The sequence below is a fragment of the Gymnogyps californianus genome, chromosome 11 (genome assembly GCF_018139145.2).
Source record: "Gymnogyps californianus isolate 813 chromosome 11, ASM1813914v2, whole genome shotgun sequence".
NCBI classification, from domain to species: domain Eukaryota; kingdom Metazoa; phylum Chordata; class Aves; order Accipitriformes; family Cathartidae; genus Gymnogyps; species Gymnogyps californianus.
Genome location: NC_059481.1, coordinates 10,756,472 through 10,775,464, shown reverse-complemented (window position 1 = coordinate 10,775,464; position 18,993 = coordinate 10,756,472). Strand labels below are relative to the sequence as shown.

General features: G+C 46.1%; 1 protein-coding gene across 2 annotated transcripts in view; it reads left to right on the top strand.

The window, feature by feature from the left end:
- The first annotated feature begins 341 nt into the window (after window positions 1-341).
- Window positions 342-18,993, top strand: part of MAPK6 (mitogen-activated protein kinase 6) — a 31,912-nt gene continuing 13,260 nt past the window's right edge. The window contains exon 1 of one of the 2 annotated variants that reach the window (XM_050903263.1): window positions 342-426. The gene's annotated coding sequence lies outside the window, so the exon portion shown is untranslated. Of the gene's footprint in view, window positions 427-16,876; window positions 16,935-18,993 lie in introns of those variants that run through there. The other variant, XM_050903262.1, reaches the window with a different exon arrangement.

The window sequence follows — 18,993 nt, the reverse complement described above, 5'->3', positions numbered from 1 at the left end:
TCTTCGGGGACCAGTTTGCCCACTTTTATTCATGAAGTAATGAAAACAAACCTTCCCACTCTATAGCTCCTAATGCTCTTTCTGTATTGGTGGCCTATTTTTCTGCTTGAGGACAGGGAGGGACTGTTGAGTCACACACAATCTTGTGCCCTCCTCCTCCTCTCATTTAAATATTAATATGATGAATTATTACTAGAGTAACAGCTGTGCACTACTCATATCACAGCAGCGTAACCTTCCCCTCCTCATTGGAGCACAGCTATTCCTGACTCGCGTTGTCTGGTCGACCTTCTCACTTCTTCTGGATGACTTTTTAAAAATCACTTTGTTAGTTCTGGTGTGGTATCATTAGGATAATTGTTTGTTCTGTTCTTTCTGCTTAAATATTAATGATACTGAGGAAGTCAAAAGATAGCTTCAGTAATGGTAAGTTAAATGTCTGTGTGTATTCTCCTATGAGATCTGTTTGTTTAGAGAGAAAGAAGTATAAAGGATTAAGATCAATCTTTCTACTAACACTTAAAAACATCTCTCTCTCTTTGAGAATTACCAAAATATATTGTCTTTTATATAAATAAAATCATTGTATATTAGTCAGCTAATGTCTCCAGATAATTCAGAGGAATACCTAACATTGTACCTAGAAGTACTAATGCATTGCATTCTCTGTAGATAAAGTATTACAAGAGAGACTGCTAATAAAATCATGAGACAACTCTGTATAGACTGCTGAAAATAAATATTTGGCATCAAACAAAGAAGGGGAGGGAATATGAGGGAAAGATAAAACACCATGAGTTAGCTCAATATGATTGGAAATACCAAGGTAAAGCATTCCCGGGCAGATTTGGAAATGTTAGTAGATGTTAAGTTTTGTGGGTAAAGGTCCTCCTCTGCTGAGCACCTTTTGCATGGTTCTTGTGTTTGTGCGTGCGTGTGTGTGTGTGATTACAAACCCACATGTGTTTTCTCCTTGAAAATGTCACTCCTTGGAGTACTTTCGTGCTACAGAAGGGGCGGCTGGGTTTGTTGGTTTCTGGACCACTGTCGTGGAGAACTTAATGCCAGCAGGAGTGTGTAGAAATCAGATTTACTGAATTTGCTCATTTGCTCATATTTAGCATTGGATGAAACTTTTAACTCACTGCTCCTGTCACTTAGGGAGAAAAAAATCTGAAATGCTCTTACAAAGATTTTAAAATGAAATGTCCATATTTTGATTTGAAATTTTTCATTTTAAAGTTTTGTTTTGTATATCAGTGTTCTTAAAGTCAAACAAAATGCTTTCCATTTGAATAAAATACCGTTCTATTGCTTTGTTGGGGTTTTTTAAACAGCTCATAAATATAATGGGGAACCTAAAAAACTAATCCCAATTTATAAATGATTCCCTTCTTTCCCCACTCCTGAAGAAATCAGTAGAAACTTTTTTTTCCCAATGAGCCTTACCAGTGACGAGAGAAAGGGAGGCGGGAGGCTTCTACTGCCTGAGAACCTTCCCATTCAAAATCAGTGTCTAGCCCCGTGCCTGGTTAGGGGCTGGGGAGAAGGAAGAGTGAAAAGAGAGCACTGCAAAATGTGTTTCTAAGTCATTGACTGCTCTGATGTAATGCTAAAAGTAGTGCTGTTACTTCTTGAATAATTTTTCCACTCTGCTTTTTTCTGAACCAGTACTTAGTGGAAACAAAGAGCCTGATCCTGACTGTTTGCAATTCCCACTGTAGTGAACAAGTGTAAGCTCAAGGATTGAGACATGGTCAGTACCACCTATACACACATATATATGTTGGGTTTTTTCCACTCTGTGTTCTCTTCCTCCTAACATTTGTGGGAGTTGGAAATTATTTTTTTTTTCCTCAATTTACCATTCACATCAGGGATTTTTTAATTCTCATGCAGGTTACTGTATTGCAAATAATTTGGCAAAAATGCTGCTTTTATAAAAAGCCTTGATAAACTTGTAGCATATCCTCCAGATAAAATCTCGTTTCAAACAATCCCTTCAGATGATTATCTGCAGTGATTGCGAATGAACCTTGTAGCAATCTCATAACAACTGTCCTCGTGGATGGAAGAGAAACCTGCTGTCAGAACTACAAATAATTTACGTAACCCAATTTAAAGCTCTAACAAAATGTTCCCTTGTTAAGAGGATTGTTATACTTAACGTGTGAGATGAAAATACTTTCTGAAGGTCAGGAATGCACAGAAGATAGATTAGATCTCTCAAAAAGACAAAAAATAGGTTTTTACCAGAAGTTTTTCCTCTGTCAAACATTCAACTTGGCGTTCTCGGAAGCTTATATAAGCACAGCTTTATTCGTGCAAATGCTGTGTTTGCTCTGCAGAGCAAGAGGAGAGGAGCCTCAGAGCTTCAGCTCTGCACGTGGAAAAATATAACTGAAGGTAGACTGGGGACTCAGGCTATTTTTTGCCACCACCAGCAGCATAAATAAAAGTTTGTTTTACAGAACACAAGGGCGGATTTGGGGATGTATTTCCTAGATTCTGCCTGCCACAGCTGCCAGCATTATGCTGAAGGACCCCAGGCAGTTTGCGTACCTGCTGCCGGTGAGACAGCCACCCCGCAGCGCTGGGTGCCCAGCGGCCGGCGCAGGGCCAGCCCAGGAGAGGTCCGGCCGGTGGCGGCAGCGTGGGAGCGGGTGGGCTCGCTGATGCGCTGCGGCATTCACCTGTGCGAGCAGGAACGGTGGGACTGAGCTGTTCCTTTTTGAGGTCTTCTGCTCGTGACCGTAGCTTGGAAAAGGTCCAGGGAACCGACCTGCCCGCCGCTGGATGACGGAGGGGTGGGACAGACTCTGCTGAGGCTAGAGATGGGGGCTCCGAGAAGTACATCTAACCCAGGCAAGGCATAGGGGCACTGAATCGTGCGCTCCCGGTGTTCAGTTACCTAGTTGCTTATGCTCAGTCGGGAGTTAATGCTGTCTTCAAAAAACTGTCAGAGAGCCACAAAACCTGAATTTGACATGTTGGAGAACAGCTTTGTGAGATCCAGCTTTTCATAATAGGATCTGGGGGGTGGGGCAGGTCTTGAAATGCTTTTCATATAGGATACAGTGGAAATAAAAAGAAATTACAGCCTCTGTAACCATCAGAAAGTCAGGCTAATATTGCCGTTGTCCCCATCCCCTGCACACAGTCACATGTGGTTTCTGTCCCTTCCTCCAACCAGCCAAAAACTGAGCTTACAGAGAAGCTGATGATGGAGATTATTTAAACACTTATCTCCTCACCTCCTTCACTGTTGCATTCCCCTAATTCCTGGGATCCCTCCCTGTAACCCCGGGTCTCCTGCCCATGCTCTGCCCTGCAGCTCCTGCTAAGGGCAGCTGCGGTGAGGGGGCGCGGGGTCTGCACCCAGGACGCAGGGGAAGCAGCAGGGTTTGGGTAGTAGGAGAGGCTGTGTGACTGCGCGTTGGAGCAAAACAATAGGAAGAAACTTTGTCCTGGAGAGTGGGATATTTTCTTACAGGAAATGTCCTCTTGCTTTCAACTGCTGAGAGCTTTTTCCCCAAATACCTTTGCAAAGGGGAAGAGAAGCTTGAATAGGGCTCTCTGCACCCCAGCAGCAAGTGCCCAGTGCCCCTGTGGGGCTTCCCTGTGCCCCCAAGCAACCTCTCACCGATCCACAGGGAGGACACTGACAGGGTCATATCTTTCTCAGAAACTCTCTGGTCCACTTTTTTTCCTCCCTAATACGTTCCTGTGTAGGAAGACCCTTTTACCACCACCTTCCCCGACAACTAGTGGCTTTCCAGCCCCGGGGATGTCAGGAGAAGGCTGCCTGCAGGGGTGACGCAGCCGCGTTAGCTTTCTGGGTACCTTCTGCTGGGGGAGGAGAAGGTGTGAATGTGCCTGTTCCTTTGCCCAGGCAGAGGAGGGGTGATGGAGAGAGGCTGTACGTGCGGGGAGCAGTGGCATAGCAAAGCAGAACGTGGCACTTGCAGCCCCTTGGTGGCTCAGACAAGGCTGGGAGGCTCTCGTGTTGGAATTGCCTTGGTCTCAGCGCTTGCCTCAGTTTCGATAGACCGTGACTTTGCTGACGGCTAGTTCTTTGGATGGAAACATTTTTGTGCTGGGTATATTTCCAAATCTGAACTTTGCTGGAACATTTAGCTCAAATATTTTGTCATTTTACAATAACCGGAGCGGAGGAGAGCGTTGATTTTGCCCGACTTAAAAAACAGGCAAACAAAACCAAGTTTTTAAACGGCTCTTGCCTATTCCAGAAGAGGAGAACACTCTTGAAATCCAGAATCAAAGATGCGTGTTTTATCTTTGTGGAAAATCTCTTGACGTCTATGAACTGGAGACCTCAGGTTTTGCAGACTGGATAGATGTGGTAGCAGATAAATTCCCATGCTGTCTGTTGGTCCTGGGTGTGCTCCAGCCCAGTCAACTTCTGAACAGAAATTTTCCTGTGGCTGCATCCAGGGGCTGCTGCAAGCTGTGTTGGGTTTGGGCACCTTAATTGAATACAAGTGGACTGTTCCTCCCATGCACTGCTTTTAGTGGCTCCTGGTGGCTCCAGTTAAGAAGCTGGAGATAGCTACCTGGCTCACAGGTGGAAGAAACAAGGACTGAATAGGTAGGAAAATTTTAAGGAGTAGGTTGGGAGAAAAAGCTTGTAAAAATGAGATTTGAATTGGAAAGGAGAAAAGAAAACAGAAACTGGGAAATAGGAGAAGACTTGGAGAAACTAGATGAGCAGCTGAGAGGGAGTGGAGAGGCTGGCGTGGAGGGTGTGCAAACACAGCTACTCAAGGTGTACAAGCACAGCTAATCGGGGGCTTCTGGTGCTGGGGAAAATCAGAACTGCCTGGACAAAGCCTAGAATAACTTGCAAAAACTGAGAATTCAGAGCTTTGGGGATCTGCACTTGGTGCAAGAAGTACCAATCACTTTGAAAAGCGGGCTGAAAAGTTGAACAGTGGAATGAAGTACCAATCCCTTGCAAAATTCAGTTCTAGCGATCTTAAATTGTGCATCTGCAATTAAGGGCTACTGTGACCTTGATCCTTGTGACTCAGTTCAGGAAAGTGGAAATCATAATATCCTGACATTCTTGCAGACTGTAGAAATTAATTTAATGGGTATTTGCAGAGCCCTTAAACCCTGGTGGTTCTGTCCTCAGACTGGGGCTCTATGTGATGAATGAGACATAGGGCAGTACACTAATTTTATTTTTTCTTGGTATCCAATTATCGGTAATCAGGTGAGCACTATCTGTCTTGTGCAATGAATGAAGCAGAGCACTGAGCACTTGTGAGGAGAAAAAGGAGTATCTGCTCATGCAGTAAAGCTGTATCAGAGCAGATAGACAGAGCTTGTTCTGATTACTTTGATTGTCATATCACATGGAGTTCCCTTCAAAGGTCAGAGAAGTTTACTAGCTGACATTAAGGCCCATATTCCCATGTTCTCCTGCTATCTGAAACATTAGAGCAATCAGGAAGATAAATCTTCTTGTTCCTCTGTGTGAAAAGGTTCAAACGTTTCCATTACTACCCTGCTGTTTCACTTGATTTCAGCAGTTACCGCAGGTTCTTGCTTGAAGTTTTCCTACTTGACAACAGCCTGTTCAAGCCTTGCCACTGATTTACCATCGCCTAGCAATGATTACATTTATATTGTTTACTAACAAATATCATTGGACCTAGGATGATAAACATGGGGTACAGGGTAGTACTTTGATCGCAAATTGTACATGTAGTCCTTGAATCATTTTTACTACAAGCAAATGAATTGCCTTAATTATTTAAACAGGGATATTATCACAAACTATAATAATCTCACTTTACTCTGTACTTCTAGGAAGTATTTAGATAGTCCATGCAGCTGTGGAAATACCAGCTTGGGTAGTCTGTCAGGAAAAAATAAACAGCTGACATCTCGAAACCTTTGCTGGGTTGAGGGAAAACCACCAAGTTGCTTTTGATGAATATTGCGCTGTCTTGTGAAGTCGTTGTGAAGCGTCTCTGACAGACAGGCTTCAGAGTGTTAAGTCCTCCTAGGAGTTGCCCTTGAAGCAGGATGGTTTGGGCAGCAGTAATGAGACTCCAAGTCCAGCCCCGGCAGAATATTTCGATTCTGAAGGCAAGGGTTGAGACTCGTGTCCATCCTTGATTTCTGGGATATACCTTTTCCAAGACAGTCTGTAGCTAGAGAGGCTGTCTGTCCTGGAAAAGTTAACAACAAGGAAAAGCTGAGAGGTTTGTGAGCTGCAGTCTTATCCCTCTGGGCCACCATTTCAAGACACAGACTACCAGGAAGAGTTTGCCCACTGTTGTCTGGTGGCTGAAGCCTGATTCTTCATTGCTTTGGGTGGCCAAGTGAGATCTCCCACTGCACAGCCTGACCTCATCACAAATAATCTCCCACTACTCAACACGAGTGAATGGATTTGTGCACCTAACTTCTGTGATAATGGATGCAAGGGAACCGAAGAAGGTCTTTCAGCTGGTTTGTGGTGCTGTGAGCCACTGGGGACATCAGATTACAGATAGGAACCACGTGGCAGCTCTTGCTGTCATCCAGGGCAATGCTGAAATAGGTCGCGAAGCACACGTGAATGCTATGATCATGTTGGAGTCTGTTGAATTGCAGCAATCATGAGAACTAAGTATTGCAATTAAAGCTGGTCCAAAGGCTGAAACTCCTCATCTTTGAATCATCTCGATTGCTTTTGTTTTGGGAGTGTCCAGATTAAACAATAAGAAGAAATATGAGATAATGGTTAGCAATTTTTTTTGTTTACTAAAATAGGTTTATCAGGAATTGATTTTATTTTAACTGAGGCTTAAATGGTTCTCCAGTGTTTCATAAAGCGCAAAGAATGAGGGAGGAATACCTTTCCCCTGCCACGAAATACAGCTTTAGATGTATGTGGTATCTCTGAAGTTTTTATTTAACAGTTTTTGACTGAATGCGATGATTGAAAACTGTTGAGAGATATGCTGGAGATAAGAGAATGCTGATGCACTAAAAAGCAGAAGGTTTCTCTACCTCTTTATCTTTCTTAATTCCAGCTCACTTGCAACGTAAATCTCGCTATTCAGATAATGAAAGAACCTCTGGGCATAACTATACAGTGAAATGTTTACTTATACGAGATAATGTTCTGGTTTTAGGACTGCTTCTCGGTGATTCCTCAGCATCGGGGTATCCTGTGGAGGTATTTCTGAGAAGCAGTCTGCATGAGCCCTGTACAAGAAGAGTGTGTCTCTGTGGAGGAGGCTATCCAGTGGTGCAGTAAGTAGGCATGTGAGACACATTTCCTCATAGGTCCAGGAGCAAAAAAGATATACGAGATCTCTTTCCAAGTGCAGAAAAGAATGAAGTCTGGGTTTACAATTTTAGGGGGTTTTACGCTTGTGGTCATTAAGGACAGTCAGATCTCATGCACTGGAGCTCTCATTGAGCTCTGCAAAGGCTGACAGCCTTGTCCACCTTCGCTTGTACCTTTCTCTCCTGCGCACACGCAGTGTGTGAACACCCACTAACAAATGGATTTGCTTTTACGTCCTGCAATGTATACATGGACAGATGTATTCCATTTCTGTTTGCATAGCCTTTAACTGAGAAAGTTTGGAATGGCCCAGTTTCAGCACTGTTGTACCTCTCACAGAGGTAATAAATCTTACATTTCCAAAATAACAAAGATTCAGTCAGATTTAATGTCTTTAATGGAAAAAAAAATCAAGTTCTTCTTAAGACTTACAGAAATGTAGATCATGGGTAAAATCAGTTACTCAGTACACAAGCTCAAAAAACGTGTCATGTATTATTTGCCCCTTTCACAGGTAGGAGTGCTTCTAGGCTCTTCTGTCTGTCATGGGAACAGGTAGCTTACAAATGATGGGTAGAAACCATCCACTCCTGAAAGTAGGGTGCCTCTGAGGTACGGTTGCGAGAGGGATCAAATATGCAGTTCTCTGTTAAAGTAAGATATCAGCAGAAGTCTCAGGCTAGCCTCCCCGATGCTGGGTCTGTGGGAGAAAGCGCTGTGGGTAATTATGACGATACCCTTGTGCAGACAAGTTGTGTGCTTACATGCTTACGCACTTCTAGCGCCCAGTGCAGAAAGGAGACTGGTCCGTGGCTGCTTCGAGGCCAGATCTTCTAGCCCCACACGATGCTTAACTGCAACATGGGAACGTAGAGGACTTAAATGCATCGCTCTCTGGACTGAATGACTCAAAAAGCACATCTGCTGGGGAGGTACACTATCTATTTCTCACTAATACTTGTAGTCTTCCATGTACAGCACGCTGTTCAGCCATCAGCGGTGTGAAAGTGTGGTAAGGAGTAGGCTGAGAGGTGCTTGCTGCTGTTAGGAAGAGGAGCCAACTTGGTAGCGGAGGAGAAGGCTGGAGTCCCTGCGTTGAAGTTAAATCTGTTGAGAGTTTTACCACGGAGTTAAGAATGCTGAGAGTTTGCCCCTATTCCAAACAAAGCATTTATTTGGGGTTAAATTACTGTGCTTTATCTTCATGGAAGCTGATAGAAACAAAATGAGACAGTGAGTTGATGCTCCATTCTGTATTACTATTGCAAAGAGGAACAGATAGTTCTTGGGATCAGATGAATAGACACAGATTAACCTCTAAGCAGCTATTATTGGAGCCCATTTAAAGCAGTTTGAGTTGGAAGAGTCTTTGCTGAAGCTGATGGGAAATGCCAGGGTAAGAAGATGATCCCGGTGTTTGGCACCAGTCGGTGTCTGGAAAATCTCCAATGCGTGTGTTGGCATTTATAGCATGTTCGGAGGGGAAAGCTCCTCCTCAAGAGTAAAAGACAAAGCGAGTTTAGACAATTCTAGTCAGTTTTTCCTCTTCAAAGGAAAATACAATTTTCCTGTTTTTCATTGTAGTGTAGTTGCAAGCAAATAGGCTTTTTGCCTGAGCTGTAATAAGAGAGATCTTTTTTCATAAGCCTGATACCCTCTGTAATAAATGATGCTTCTGTGCATTATTTTTTTTCCCTGTGTAGTAGTCAGTGGTGCAAGTCCCTCTTTCCTGAGCACTTCAGACAGTTGCCCCGTGTGGAGTGGCCTGAGATCTTGCATCATTTCCTGTCATCTGTCCAAAGCTATTTATAAAATGTCTGCTGATTCTGGCACATAGGCAAAACCCAGTTTTCATGAGAAAACAAGTAGTTTGGAAATGTATTCACTCCCAGCAAGTGTCTCAAAACTGGTGAGAAAACCTGAAACGTCCTAGAAAATCTTAATGAAAGCTAAGATATAATGGGGTTGGGGAATACGGGGAATTGAATAGTCCCATATATTTGTAGTGGAAATCTTTAGAAATAGATGGTGCAACATGCACTGAGAAAAAGTTACAGAGTATTAAGGGAGAGGAGGTGGTTCCAAAATTTATTTGTTAGCAAAATAAAAACCTTGGGTTTTGATGTCTGAAGATATAACAAAAGTGACTCAAGGTAGCTTTTGCGATGCTGAATATTTGCCATAAAAATTGATGGTAGATATTCTATAAAAAGTTTCTACTTTTCAATACTTCTTAGGTTTCCATCTCTTTAGCTTCAGGATACTGACTGGGGTAGGAGTCTGGCAGGCACAGTAGGAGGCATTAAGCGAAGCAGTGTATTTCCCAGTCAATCTGCTGTTTATGATAAGTGCTATTTTGGGAATCCTGAAAAAGCGTGCTGGCCACAGACGAAACGCACCCTGAGCAACAGCACTCACATCAGCTTCCCGCTGGCCTGCCTTGACCCTGCTGGCACTGTGCTTCTTGCCTCTTTATCTTTAGCCATGCAATATGCTGCTTGCTTGTGAAACAGCCGCATCCATGAGCTTTGGGCATGTTGGAGACCACTGTGTGCAGGGCAAAGTGAATGGAGGATGGCCTTTGCCTGAGCAGTCACAAAGACACGATTTCGTAATGTGTCTCCCAATCCAGCTTGTTTCATCCTGGTTTCACAAACCACCATAAGAAGTACCACAGTGCCGCAGGTGGCCTAGGCGGGACTGGAGTCCATGTCCCACTCATGAAGGCCTCTACAGGATACAAATCTAAGTAGCAGTAGAGGTCTGAGACTCTTCCACTATGACCAATTAGTATTGCTTTTCCAACCCCCAAGCTTCTCATGGCAGCAACGGATCATCTTGATGGCTGATAAAGATTCACTTCTGGCCAGGCTGTTTGTATGTAGTTTATTGCAAAATAATATTTGAAAGTGTTTGAAATGCCTCAACTCACTGCACCTCCCTTCTCCCCTTGTAAGCTTGTAGATAACATCTGTTGCTATTTGACATGTAAAAGTTGTGTAGCCTCAGGCTGCTAAAGCAGTGTATTAGCTGATACCCATGTATATGTATTGAGCTTTGCCCCCTGTAAATGCATTTCAAGAGCATTCTGGTGTTGGTGAAAATGTTAGCGAATGTTAGTCTGATTCCCCCCCCCCCCGCCCCGTAAATGACAAGCTCTGCAGCACCAGCTGTATTTACAATTGCACAGCAGAGGCTTTATCTCTGTAACGCAATAGCAATCAAAATGCTGCATGTAGGAAGGTTTACTGTTCTATAGAAATGAACAAGAACGGTTCTACATAGCAATATATATAGTTCTGCAATTAAATGCAATAGTTCTACAAAAACGTATAATTGTTCTCCATAAATCCATCATCAAGCCTTTATAACTTCTTCTCAAGAGCTGACGTATTTTCCAGTAGGGATCCACAACCAAATGCATTTTTTGCTGAGAGCGCCCCACCCTGCTTCCAGGGCATCTCTCCACATTGGAGTACTCAAGGTATTACAGATATTTAAATAATATCTGTACAGTAATATGCTGCCTTACAACTCTAGCAGCACTGCAGCCGATGCAATAACTAGCACAAAGATGCCTTAGACAATTGCTCTGGTGCCGCTTCAGCGAGCAGACGTGTTGTCCGAACTACTTCACTTGAGGTTTTGCAGGTGGGGATGAGAGCGGTGCCTTCCTGCAGGACTGAATGGGGAAGAACTGTCACACACAGAATTCTCTTGTACCTGAAGTGCTAGGAAAAAATCATTTGGTGCTTCCTGTTTCCACTTCATCCTACACTTTGCCTTGTCACAACAGCCCTGTTCCTCTTTCTGTAGAATGTTTTTCAGCTGTAGATTCATCCACTGACTGGATCTACAGCCTGGCTCCAGCACACCTCCCATGTCCCGCGCTGGGAAGTTAGAAGCAACTCGGGTCACTTGGAGCACCTGAGTGTGAAAATATTGGTACTAGTCATCCTTTAAAAGGTGATTAAATCTAACACATACTGCCTTAATTGCCTACCTTGGTAAGAAATACTGATAGCTATCTCTATGCAAGGTTAACCTACGAGGAATTAATGAAAGGCTAAGAAATCTGGGAGAGCTCCAGCCCTACAAGTGAATTTCACACACAGAGGGCTGATGCTTTCAGTGATGACCCAGCTACAAAGCAAGTATTCTAAGCTTTCCTCCCAGTATTGCCATGGCTTTGCCAGCTCCTGCTTTAGGCAGCTGCTCTGTCCCCTGTGCTAAGTGTTGGTTAAGACATAGAAAAAGTAGGCAATGGAATTGCCTGACTTAATAAAAATGTGTGATATTAAGCAGGGAGCCTACATGCAGCTAGCTGTACCAAAGTGTCCTAGATTGCTGATGATCTACCAAGGGGGAAGAATGACTTGTTCTGTTTTAAGTGTTTAATGACTTTTTTCCCTGCAGATTCACAGAATTTCCAAAGTATGTCACAGAACCCATTTATTTCTAACCTCAAAGTTGAACATCTTCTGTGACTTTCATTTTCCTTCATTTGCCCTTTGTACTTTGCTGCCTTTGGTTTGAATCGGTCTCTGTTAATGGTCTGTTCTTTTCCAGTCTTTCTGTTGTTTCACACAGAGATGAAGATCTTAAGGTTTGCCTTTTTCCTTTCTTCTAAGTCCCCTAATATTGTCACAGCTTCTTTCCTGATCAGAATGTAGATGGTACAAAGCTTGCTCTAGCAAAGTCAGTTCCACCAAGTGAGTGCAAATGAGGTGATAGCATGCTGTCTGTGCCCAGGTAGCTTTGGCTACCGCCAAGTAGACTTTAACTAAAAAAGGATTTTGATGCAAAAATGTGTTAAAAGTTTTTAAGATGGCAACTTCTGTGTGGTTACCTGCTAATAATGCTGGCATGTAATATACTTCAAGATTTATTGGGAAAACTTTAAAGTCTGCAAACTCAGAGAGCATTCGTTAGGAAAATGTGTTTGTATTAAAAAGAACAAATAAAAAACCCCTACGTCCAGTATGGAAAGGTGTAGTCTGACCTTTTCCAGGAAATGCAGGTGCCCAAGAAGTGAAGCTACCTGAGCTGTTGGGTTGTCAGTGAAACTCAAATTTATCTGGACTGTTTGTGCTGAACGTCAGCACTATGAAACTGTAAGCTGGAAGAGCAACTGATTTGTCAAGGCTTTGCTTAACACCTGCAGAGAACTAGGCTAATTGGAGAAGGCAGCAGTTAAAGGAGACCCAAACAAACTATTAAAAACTCTTGGGAGCTGTGCCAGGAAAACCAAATTGTACTTCAGGGCCCAGATCACCCTGCAGAACACAGGTAAGCAGGAACTGGCCAAGGAGGCAGCAGAAACTGAGTGTTTCTTGAACCTCTCCCCATCCCCTTTTAATAAGTTGGATTTTCTCTCTCAACTCATCCCTATCCCCATGCAAAATGAATCCTAGACTTTGGTAAGAAGCATGGTCAGTCCTTAAAAATGTATCCTAGGATACATTTCCCTTCCTCTGGGAGGATGTGCAAGTCAAGCAGGAGCGGTCCAGCAGGTGCCATAGGTACTGTCTGCTGTCAGAGTCTTCCCCTGTGTGTCTTAGCAAATTCAGCTGCCCAGGGGACTGATCCTGCAGGACAGGCCAAGAACCAGGTGTCCTGGTTTTGGCTGTGACAGAGTTAATTTTCATCTTAGTAGCTGGTACAGTGTGTTTTGGATTTAGTGTGAGAGTAATGGTGATAACACGCTGATGTTTTAGTTGTTGCTAAGTAGCGCTTATCCTAAGTTAAGGACTTTTCAGTTTCCCATGCTCTGCCAGCAAGCAGGTGTGCAAGGAGCTGGGAGGGAGCACAGCCAGGGCAGCTGACCTGAACTAGCCAAAGGGGTATTCCATACCATGGAACGTCAGGCCCAGTATATAAACTGGGGGGAGTTGGCCGGGGGGGGATCGCTGCTCGGGCATCAGTCAGCAGGTGGTGAGCAATTGCATTGTGCATCACTTGTCTTTTCTTGGGTTTTATTTCTCTCTTTTTTTGTTATATTCCTTTTCATTACTATTATTATTATTATTATATTTTTATTATTAGTAGTTAGTATTATATTTTATTTTACTTTAGTTATTAAACGGCTCTTATCTCAACCCACGAGTTTTACTTTTTTTCCCTGATCCTCCTCCCCATCCCACTGGGAGGGGGGAAGGGTGAGCGGCTGCATGGTGCTGAGTTGCTGGCTGGGCTTAAACCATGACACCAGGTATCACCTTAGATACCTTAATCTTCACTGGGGGTGGAGGCTGCTTGATGTGAGGTACACGCTTAAGTTCAGCCTCTTCTGAAAATATCTGGAATCCTTAGAGAGAGCTGCATAAACACAAGAAAACAAAGATTTCCCGCAGAAAAGCCCAGTGAAGCAGTGAGACTGAGACAAAAGCCTGGAGCTGCCAAGTCACCTTGGGCAACCTTTTCAAACCGTCTCCAAATCTTTCTTCCCTTGCCAATCATAATGGGTGTGGACACTTAAAAATACTTCATTCCCTTTTATGCCACAAGTAACGATTCACACACAGGACTGAAATATTACATTGGAATTTACTGTTTGATCTTTTTGAACTTGGATATAATAAATGAATCATTGCTTCAGTTCTAATTATTTTTTAATTGCTGGTCTTTACGACCTTCAAAGTCCAGTTCTTTTCTTACTCTGCATTTTACTGACAGTTAATATCTCCAAATGTTTTAGAATGGGTTGGTGTCACATAGCATATTATCTACATGCTATATAATTACATTCTTGTGGGGAATGGGGAAACAATTTGACACAGTAATCTAGAGCCTAATCAATAGGATATTAAAAATCTGAGAACAGATTAGCAATTTGCTGGATTAGATAACTATAAATTGCCATGTGACACACAATTAAATTCTGAGCAACTCACTCTCACGTGCATTGTAATGCTATAAATAGTGAGGCTGAAGACAAGTAACATGCCTGCACCATGCTCTTCCTTGTTGCATGATTTTCCTCTAGACTGAAGGATCTCATTCACTAGATCCTACCACAGACCATGCTCTTAGAATGGCAGAAAAGAATTTGGAGGGAAAAGAAAAAGAAAGTAGCTCTTGATTTATTAATTAGGAACCCAGAAAAATGGTGGTACTTCTGGACTATGTGAGATTTATCAGTGAGCATGTGCTACTCAGGTGAGGAAGCTTGCCACTTACTGCAAGCCTCCGCTGTGTTTGCTAAACTACTTTTCAAACAGTCTGGGCTGCTGCAGAGCAAACTCCATGGATGGGCAACTTCTTCACCTGACTGAAATGGCAATGTCAGTATTGGCAAATAGTCCCAACGGACACAGTATGACGATGGGCTCTCCAGGTGCTGTTGCAAGGCTGTAATATAAAATTTTTCTTACTGCAGTACCCTAGGATCAGCTTGGTCTTCTGTCTCTCATAATGAAAATACTTTGTATGGGTGGAAGGATTCTTTAATTAACTAAATAGCTCTGGATTTAGACATACAACCACTGCTGCTCCTGCCTTTTTTGAGTCCCAAATCTCTTCCTTTAATGCAAGTAAATACTCCTCTGTGGCTTGGCTCTGGTTGCCGTCCTAACATCACCTCTTCCAAATATGCACTCCTGCAGGTTTTTTTATAGACTGTATTTAAATACAGGCCTTCTGGGTCAGCCAGTGCTGTAATCTTCCAACTCTGTTTTGCTGGGTGGGCAGAAGAACTGCAACTTTGTTTCTGACTTTTCTCCACTGTTGGCAGCATCGTTAGCTGCCTATAAATTAGCAAATATTGTAATGTAAGGTGTCAGTTTAGTTACCGACTTCTGTATGTGTGCTATTAGTACAGTGCTGTATTATCAAATGCCCAAGTCACCTCTCCTGCTAGTGGGGGCAATGTCCGAGGAACGCATCTGACTAAATTAAAACAGTTAATGCTTGGCTTCATAATTGAAGGGGTTTAAAAAGTTATTTAAATAACTTTAGAGAAGCTGGGTAGGGAGCTCCTTGGATGTTGACGTATTACTTGTTTATTAAAAAAATAAAGTTATGTGGTTTAAAAGTGCAAGGGTCAATTGGATGCTTCTGTCCAGACAGCAGCAGAGTGACCCGTAGAGCCCTATGCAATGTAACTTCTATCCTAGTACCAACTATAAATAACCTCTGTTTAACCAGTAAAAATGAGTATTAGTTGTTTTATCTTCTTTTGAGTCATCCTGCACTGAAAAGGCATATGAGGGACCTAGGGAAACCGCACCCTGTCTTGAGAGTTGTACCGAAACTGTGTTAGTGGAAGTGTAAGGCTCTTCTGATACCTACAGGCCTCGTGTTTTCATGCCTCTCTCTCCCCACTAAGACTGCTGTATAAAAGTCTCATGGGGAAAAAATGCAATAGCAAGAGAGAAATCCTTTCTGGTGTCTACAGAGGTGACAGCAATGGCAAATAGTTTGTAGCTGCTCGTGGGGAGAACGTTCAGGTCCCCCATGACACTAAGACTGCAGAACATCTCAGCCAAGATGTCACCTTCGGAGAAGGAAAGCTTGCCTCCCTCATTCCCGCCTGCTCTGAACTGGGCCCACACCACCACTTCCCCGCCTGCCGTTGTTCAGACCCCCACACGCTGACACCTGCAGGAGCAGCGCTTGCCTGGCGGCGACCGATGCTGGGACTCCTTGTCCCACTCCTCTTCTCCCCTTCCTCCCCTCGGCTGTCCCAGGGCCTGTAACCTGGGCACGGAGACATGGCCTGGCTCTCCTCCCCGCATCCCCCCAGCTGCAGACAACCCGCATTCCCGCTCCCTTCTCCGCCTGTGGGGTTTCTTTTGGTGTGCTGTGTTGTGGCCGAGGGAAATGCTGAAGAAAAGAAGCCCTAGGGCTCGGGTCAAACGCAGGTTTCAAAAGCATAAGTCTGACTCTAGAGAAGCTGTCAGGAGGCAGCGGAGGTCAGATAGGAGGAGAAAGCAGCAATTGTGATTGAAGCTTTGAGTATTAATGCAGTACTAGAGGGCCACCGTTAGTGCCTGTAGGCCTCTAGTTCGCGTTCACTTCAGTGGCAGTGTGTAGCCCCTGCACACAGCTCCACTAGGCCCATTTTGAAGTGTTTGACTCAACTGGACTTTGAAACTCTGCTAAATTCCTCTGGCTAACTGGACATGCGGGCTACTGGGAGCCACCATGTCCCATGAAGACAGGTTAGGCTGTGACGTGACCACTCAGCCAGAGGGTCTCCCACCGCGGCCCGCCGGGCCAACCCCGCTAGGGGAAGGGGGTCGGGTGCTCCTCCGCACTCGAGGGCGCGGCGCCGGCGGGAGGGCCCTGCAGCGCGGGCAGGCCTCGGGGGCGACCGTGGCCTCCCCACCGAGACCCTGGCGGCGCCGCCGCTGGCCCGGCCGTGCCGTGCCGCCCTTCCCGCCCGCCCTCCTATCCCTGAGGCCCGCCCCGGGCCCGCCCCGCCCGGCCACGGCCGCGCCCCGCCCCTCGGAGGCGGAGCCGCCGCCGGCCTCGCCCCTCCCTGCCCTCCGCGCCGGGTTACATGGCGGCGGCTGCGGCAGTGGCAACTGCGGCGAGGCGGGCGGGCGCCGGGCGGGCGTCAGTGGCGGGGCCGCGGGGCCCGGCCGTGTGAGCAGCGCAGCCCCCGATGAGCCTGGGAAGGCCCGTGAGTGCGGCGGGGCGGCCGGCGAGGCGGCGACGGCGGCGGGGGGGAGAGAAAGAGAGGAAGGGGGGTCTCGTGCCGCCGCACGCGCGGGCCCGGCCCCGCCGCACAAAGGCGCTTTGTTCCCTCCCGCCGGACGGCGGCGGCGCCCCCCGGTCCGGCCCGCTCCGCGCCGCCCCGCTCCGCCGGGGCCCGGCCCGGCCCCTCCGCACTGCGGCGGCTGCGGCCCGGGGGCAGCGGCGGCCCCGGGGCTGAGGGGGCGAGCGGGCGCTGACAGGGCGGGCGGGGGCGGCCGCGCGGCGCCGCGAGGGGGGCGCTCCTAACGGCCAACGGCTGCGGCCCGGGCGGCGCCGCGCCGGGCCCTGCGGGTCGCTTCTGCCTCCGGAGCGGGGCCCGCGGGGCCGGGGGCGGCGGCGTCCGCGCCCTGAAGGACGTTTGAAGGTAGGGCTTCTCCGCGCTGCGGTGGCCCCGCGGGGGCGCCGGGGCCGGTGGCCGCGGTGCGGTGTGGCCGGGGGCCGGGCTGGCCGCCCCCCCCCCCAGCGGCCGGGAGCATGGTGGGGGTGGGTCCCCTCTGCCTGAGCGGTCGCCGGTGTCTGGAGGGGGTGTGCGGGAGGAGCGACGCTGGCGGGCGAAGCTGGCTCGTCCCGGAGGGGCGGCGGGAGGAAGGATGTCCTTTGCCGCGACGGCTGCGGGCTGGCGGCCGCCGGCGGGCCGGCCGGCGCGGAGGGGAGCCCGGCCTCCCCTAAGTCTGCGGAAGTTTTGCTGCTGAATTCGGGGCCGGCGGTGCCTCGCCGGCGGCTCCTCGCGGGGGATTCGGCGCCGCTCTCCAGCCGCCGTGCCGGGAGACATGGGGACAGGTAGCGCTCGCTCCGGCTGCCAGGGCGCCCGCAGGCTCCCCTGTGGCTTAAGGGGACTTAATACTTTTCAGAAGTAGCTTGAAACACCCGATGAAAATAGTTTGAAGAGAGGCTGCTCGAGTTTCAGGATTTGGAAGAACAGGTACCCTTGGCAAGGCAGTCAGGATGCACACGCTTGGCTTCTGTATGATGAGTATCTCTTTCTCTGGCTAATTCAGTGCTATTTTGCATCAGCCTGACAATGGCTAAGTTAATTGTGTCGTGGAAAAAGAAACGGTGGTTGGCGTGTTGTCATATGGCTAGTGTAAACGTTGGTAAAAGCGCTGTTGCCAACAAGCTTCTTTTAATATATATGTGAGAATGTATATATGTGCGTATGTATCTAGAAATAACATTGTTATAGCATGATGTGTTTATAAACCAGTTACAAATTCCAGAAAGTGATGGCTTAAAATAGAGGTAGATTTTAGTTTGGTAATCATGTTCAGAAAATGTGTGCTGTAAAGCTAAAATGGAAACTTTCATTTCAGCCTCTCACTCGGGCTCAGTCCTTGCTTGTGAGGTCGTTATCTTTAATTCACTCTTGACTGGTTAACTGTTTAGTGGAACAACAGAAGGTAGCAGACCTGCCGAGGTGCAGAAGGCTGTGGTTAGCTGATGGTAGGCTTCTTCAGTGGTGAGTTTTCATTGAATTATCCGAAGGGAGGACTGAACCATTTTTATTTATGATACAGAAAAATGCAGTGGATTTTTGCATGCTTTTACAGATCCTTCAGATTTATAAACTAATAGTAACATTTGCTGACTGCCAGCACAGAGTTCCCTAAACAGTGTGGGGAGCAAGTAGGAGGCTTTAGAAAAGCAGCAGTTTCGTGAGTTGGACGATGACTCACTCTGCCTACTGACTGCAACGTGGCTGATCTAAAAAAAAATACTTCTGTGCCCCGTATTTTTATAGTCAAAGGGATAGTACTTAGCAGGTTGTATAATATGTCATTAGTCATTCTTGGTCTTTCTCTTGTGAGTAATGATTTGATCATTATGTGGTCTGCATAATCAAATTAACTGGTATCTTTCTGTCTTATTTGTATTTCTGAAAAAGTAAACGTCTCATACTTGACTGTGTTTCAGTGTACATCCTGTTTCCTGAGAACTGTGATAAGTCCACGTGCAGAAGTTGAGCATGAATTGAAGGGGCTGCTTGC